General features: G+C 44.4%; 1 protein-coding gene across 3 annotated transcripts in view; it reads right to left on the reverse strand.

Annotated features, from left to right (window-relative positions):
- Positions 1–5,704, reverse strand: part of LOC149307015 (PR domain zinc finger protein 10-like) — an 87,175-nt gene extending 81,471 nt beyond the window's left edge. For all 3 annotated transcript variants that reach the window (XM_089537614.1, XM_089537611.1, XM_089537612.1), the window contains exon 1: positions 5,338–5,704. The gene's annotated coding sequence lies outside the window, so the exon portion shown is untranslated. The remainder of the gene's footprint in view (positions 1–5,337) is intronic.
- Between the last annotated feature and the right edge of the window lie 296 nt (positions 5,705–6,000).

The raw sequence follows: 6,000 nt of genomic DNA on the forward strand, positions 1-6,000 counted from the left end.
GATCAATGGGACTTAATCCTATGTAAGTATGTATATGACTGCAAACTAAATCAGGATCAAAGTGTCACAATACCAGCAAAATAGCAAGAAAAGGTGCTACAGTTAAAGTTGCCATTATCATAGTTTGGCCAGATTTGATCTAGACTGCATACATACCATCTTGGATTACTATCTGGCCACAGGTCCCACTCACACTGCAGAATTATAGTGCTATTATTCCACCTTTACTGCCATGATTCAGTCCTTTAAAACCCTAAAGTTTGCAATTTAGGGAAGGACATTTAGATCTCTCAGAGAGAGAGTGCTCCATTGCCTCACCAAACTACCAGTCCCATAATTCCACAGGATGCAGCTATGGCAAATAATAATAATAATAATATTAATAATATGTATTTATATTCCGCTTAATCTCTAGGAATCCAAGTGGATGACAACAGTAAAGCAAAGTACAGTTAAAAGAGAATACATTAAAAATCCCAAGATCCCCATCCCTCCCCCCAGTCATAAAAACATAATTAAATTCTAAAAGGAGATTAAACCAAGAAAAGAAGTTAAAAACATTAATATACAGTTAAAGTGGAATAACAGCATTAAAGCTACACAGTAACAACGTACAATCGGCCCTCCGGATCCATGGATCATTCATCCACAGCTTGGAAATATTTTTTTTGAAATATGAATTCCAAAAACCAAACCTTGATTTTGGCATTTCATATAAGGGACACCATTTGTACTGTCCATTCTCCTCTATGGGTCTGAAACATGGGTCACCTATCGCCAACACCTACGACTCCTTGAACGCTTTCATCAGCGCTGTTTACGCACAATTCTAAATATACACTGGACTGACTATGTGACAAATGTTGCTGTCCTCGAGCAAGCAGAGATCACCAGCATTGAGGCCATGCTATTGAAGATGCAGCTGCGCTGGGCAGGACATGTTTCTAGGATGAAGGACCATCGCCTCCCAAAAATAGTATTCTGTGGTGAACTCACCACGGGTCAAGAGCGTAAGAGGGCACCCCAAAGAAGAGATACAAGGACTCCCTGAAACAACATCTCAGGCTTGGCCAAATTGATCACCAACAATGGTCCGCCCTGGCCACTCATTGGGAGGCATGGAGACACACTATCCACGATGCTGCAGCCTTTTTTGAAAGCTCACGCCGAATGAGCCTCGAACAAAACGACAACGCAGAAAGAACCACAACCTGGAAACATCATCCAAGGAGACTTTCTGCTGTGCTTTGTGCAACTGGACTTGTTTATCTTGGATTGGCCTTTTTAGTCATCAACGCGCTTGTAGAAAGCGCAGGATCATGAGTCCTTCCTGAATCTTCGTTCACGAAGAAAAGCCAAAAAGAAAGTATTTAATGGGATTTGAGCATCCACTGATTTTGGTATCCATCCCCATGGATACATGCAAGCAAACCTCAGCGGTTACCAAGGACTCACTGTATTGTGGGTGGGCTCCTCGATTCCAAGGCTGTTGTTTCAGGGTTTTTTGGAGGGGACTTTTTAAAAATAACTCTCTAGCTCCTGTAGAAGTTGAGATAAGAGGCGAAATGCGGAGGCACTCTTCTATGAAACTGTTTTCCAAGACATAAAACTGTTCCTGACTTTCAGACACAAGAGAAGTGAGATTAAGAGGGCATTGACACTCATATCTTTTTTTGTTCCAAGGAGATGCAGATTGCTGTGCTGACGCATATCAGGTTTGTTGTTCCCATTTTGTTTCGGGTTCGCGAATCTCTTCGAGTCATTGTAACCGCTGTGTTATTCACACATGCAATTGTTACGGGTTAAAATAGAGCCGCCTCCCTTCCTTTCAAAGAGAAGCAATGATACAGAGTGATCTGAATCAGTTCAGCTTATTCACACTGCCAACAATGCAGATCTTTCAAACAAAATTGGAAGGAGGGGGGGGGGGGAAACAGTATCGAATATCCCAGGATAAGTGGGGGGGGGGGGGTTTCCAGCCCCTACAAGTGCATTGAGTGCATTCAGTACATATGAGGACAACAAGGATTCAACCCAGATTATTTTTGTAGTGTGAATGGGGCCTGAGTCCTGTAGCAGTGGAGGCATTACAAAGGGGAGAGGAGGGAGGGAAAGAAGAGTGTGGACAAAGGAGTGTGACAAGGGAAGTGTGTGAAGAGAGGCAAGGGAGGAAGAAGGAAGGAAGGTAAGTGAGCTGTGCAAACCGTGGCATGTAAGACACCAGGGGAATGTGCAAGGTGAGAGTGCAAAGTGAGGTGAGAAGAAATAGAGGGATGGGAGTGTGAGTGTCGCAAGAAGCAGAGTGCAAGCAATAAGGGAACAGGGTGACCAGACATTATCTTTTTCCTGGACCTAGAATCATAGAATCATAGAGCTGGAACCTTCTCTTCTCCAGACTAAACATCCCCAACTCCCTCAGTCGTTCCTCATAGGGCATGGTTTAAAGACCCGTCACCATTTTAATCGCCCTCCTTTGGACACACTCCAGCTTTTCAACATCCTTTTAAAATTGTGGTGCCCAGAACTGGACACAATATTCCAGGTGGGGCCTGACCAAAGCAGAATACAGTGGCATTATTGCTTCCCTTGATCTAGACCAGGGGTCCCCAAACTCCGGCCCTCCAGGTGTTTTGGACTTCATCTCCCGGAAGCCTCAGCCACATTCATGGAAGTCCTGTGCCCCTAAACCCAGTGAATGGGGGGAGGAGTGTATTTTCAAGCCATGGATGCTTGAATCTCTGGAGGGCCGACTGTACGGTTTGCCAGGCACCGCATGGCACAGCCGGAGTTTGAAATGCCGCAGCTTCTCCTAAATCGTCCTGCATCCCTCTGTGTGTAGTGACAGACCCAGCTTGTCTTGAACATCTGTAACACAGGGGGCTGTGAAAGGCACCGCAACTAATGAATTACTGGAATGTCTGAACGAAACAGTTAATTTTATCAATTCCTGCCTGCCGCTGAATTGGTTGCCCCAGTTTCTGCGGTTCAAAGTTGTCGGATGGTTGCTGTGGGGGCAGCAGTTGCCATAGCAATGCGCGATGGCAGATGCCGAATCGTGTGGTCACAAGGAACCAACCTGTTCAGCATCAACAGGGCAATTAAAAGGAAGATGCAAAACACCAATAAGGACTGAAAACACAAGGGTAGCGAAATCTTCAGGGTTGATTCCCATGTGACTTTTTACATTTTGCTATCTTGAGAAGGCAGGCAGGCAACCCACAAGGCTGTAAAGGCAGAATGTTTGGATTTAAGCTACAGTCAGCCCTCCGTATCCACAGGTCTTTTTTCATCCACGGACTCAAGCATCCAAGAGATGGCTTTAAGGGCCTTGCTTCCAAACAGTATAGTCGGCCTTCCATATCAATGGATTCTTTATTCACAGATTCAACCACCCACAGCTTGAAAACATTCCAAAAAGCAAACCTTGATTTTGCCATTTTGTATAAAAGACACAATTTTACTACTCCGTTGTATTTAATAAGACAACATCTATGGATTTTGGTATCCATGGGGGGGGGGGGGGGGTCCTGGAACCCAGTCTCAGCAAATGCTAAGGGTCCACTGTACTTTAGTCCACCTTTTAATAGCATGTTTATGTAATGCGCAGTGACTCACGCATTACTCCCTTGTCTATTCATCTTCCGAATGCTTATAACGCATGTCTGCCTATCAGGAAAACCTGTAAAGATAAGCCAAACCTTTTCCCAACCGTTGGTATCTGCTGGGGTTTGGTTTTAGGACCCTCCCCTCCATGGGCACCAAAATCCGTGGATGCTCACATCCCATTAAATACAATGGCATAATATAATGGCGTGCCTTATATAATAAAATGGCAACACTTCATAATCCCCCCCCCCACAAAAAAACCCCTCTTTCTTCTTTTATTAATGGTTTTGTAATGTATTTCACTTGTATTGTTTTAAGCATGGTCTTAAATTCATGACTTATTAAAAAAATATTCATGTTTTCTTCTTTAAAAATGTTATTATCAATGTATTTGTAACCTCTTTTTTAACTTGTACTGTGTTAAATGTGTTTGTCAACCGCCTTCTGGGGACCTTTTTCTGGAGAAAGGCAAAATAAAAATGAATAATTAATAATAATAATAATAATAAATAATCTCATGAATTTATTTTTTAAAAAAATCTTATTCTTGTATTAATGTAATAATAAATAAAATAATAATAATAATAATAATAATAATAAAATCAAATAATAATTTCATTTTTTAAAATCTTATTTCTTTTATTAATGTTTGTAACTAAATAATAAAATAAATACTAAAATGATAGTAATAGTTAAATAACAATAATAATGAAAAATTCATATTTTTAAAAAGGTATTTAGATATAAATACCTCAAATAAAAAAAAAGTTAATCACATTCTTTTATTAATGCATTTGTAGTCTTTTAACTTGTACTGTTTTAAGTGTGTTGTGTCAATCGCCTTGAGGGACCTTTGTCTGGAGAAAGGCGGAATAAAAATGAATAGTAATAATAGTAATAATAATAATAATAATAATTTCATTGTTTTTTTTAAATTAATCTTTTATTAATGTATTTGTAATGTCTTTTAACTTGTGCTGTTTTAAGTGTGTTGTCAACCGCCTTGGGGGACCTTTCTCTGGAGAAAGGCGGAATATAAAAATGACGATGAATACATTTCTCTGAGGTAAAAAAGAAAGCCCCTCCAAGGCCCCGCCCCTCGCTGGAAAAAAAGGGGGCGCGCGGAGGCTCCCAGCCAATCAAATGGCGCCTCCGCGCCGAACCCTCGGGGTCCCCGCCCCTTTAGAACGCGAGGGCGCCCAAGGCCCCAACGGCTGGTGCCCAACGGTCATCCTTCCCGGCCGCCCCAACCACTTTCAAACGGGGGGGGGTGTGTGACGTAATAGCGAGGAGTTTTTCTCTCTCCAAAGTGGACTGAAGAAGCTGGAAGGAGGATATCCGCCCCAAAAGGGGTGAAAACAAGCAACCAAACAAGGAACAGTCTCCTTCGGTAAAGTGAAAGGAAGAGGGGGGATTAAGATGGCTCCGGCGCCCCCCTCTCGGCTCCAGCGAGGTGCCGGGGCCCGGACTGTACCAAGCAAAGCGGAGGGGAGGTAGCCCTTCCTTTGCCCCCCCGTCCGGGGCAATGGGGTGTCCCGACCAAGGCGGCGAAATGGGGAGCGGACTGTACCTCTCCGCCAGGGAGGGGTGACCACTAAGGCCTCTTCCCCGGCGCCATCTTGGGTGCGACTAAAACAATAAAAGCAAGCTAAAAAAAATAGAGGAACCCTTCACGGAGCCATTCGGGAGCCTCCAGCCCAACGCCCTCCCCGGACCGGCCCATCGCGTTACCTTGAGGGGGGTTCCGTGACGGCGTCGCGTCCAAAGCGGCTCCCAGGGCCCCTGCGAAGCCCAAACCCGCCCACCTGCCCTTGGCCTCACAATGGTAGCTGCAGAGCGGGGGCGGGCGGATTCTCATTAGCATAATCTGCCTAGCAACAAGCGCCGGCGGCGCGCGTTGATTGGTCCTCCGAAAAGGATGACGGCGAAAATAGACCCTTGGTTCCATAATGAAGCCTAGACTTCGACCATAAAACCAGTGGAAGGAGGGACGCCACCGCCACCCCCGTCGGCATTTGGGGGTTTCCAATGTTCAAAGCGTTCCGTCCACCAATCGCAGTCGAGCTCTCATCTGTGCGACGGTTTTTCCAACCAATCAGGAGCGTCGTCTCTTCTTGGAAGGGGTGTTTCATGAAAGAAGAAGGAAAGGCTAGAGGGCTCTCTATAGCGCCCTCTGCTGGAAGGGCGGCGAGAAGCGGATCGTGTCTTATTTATGTGGAAATTCTGCATGCTGCCATCTGCTGGAGGGGCGGTGGAACTGCACTACTAAGCCTGAGGAGTTCAACAATAACAATAATAATAAATGTTATTTTTACCCCGCCTCTCTCAGGATCGTTGCAGTGCCTTACAATATGGTTAAAAACACCATAAAATACACCATACATAATAAAATAC

Source organism: Sceloporus occidentalis, unplaced genomic scaffold (genome assembly GCF_023333645.1).
Source record: "Sceloporus occidentalis isolate IW3139 unplaced genomic scaffold, rSceOcc1.0.p SCAF_9, whole genome shotgun sequence".
Lineage (NCBI taxonomy): Eukaryota > Metazoa > Chordata > Lepidosauria > Squamata > Phrynosomatidae > Sceloporus > Sceloporus occidentalis.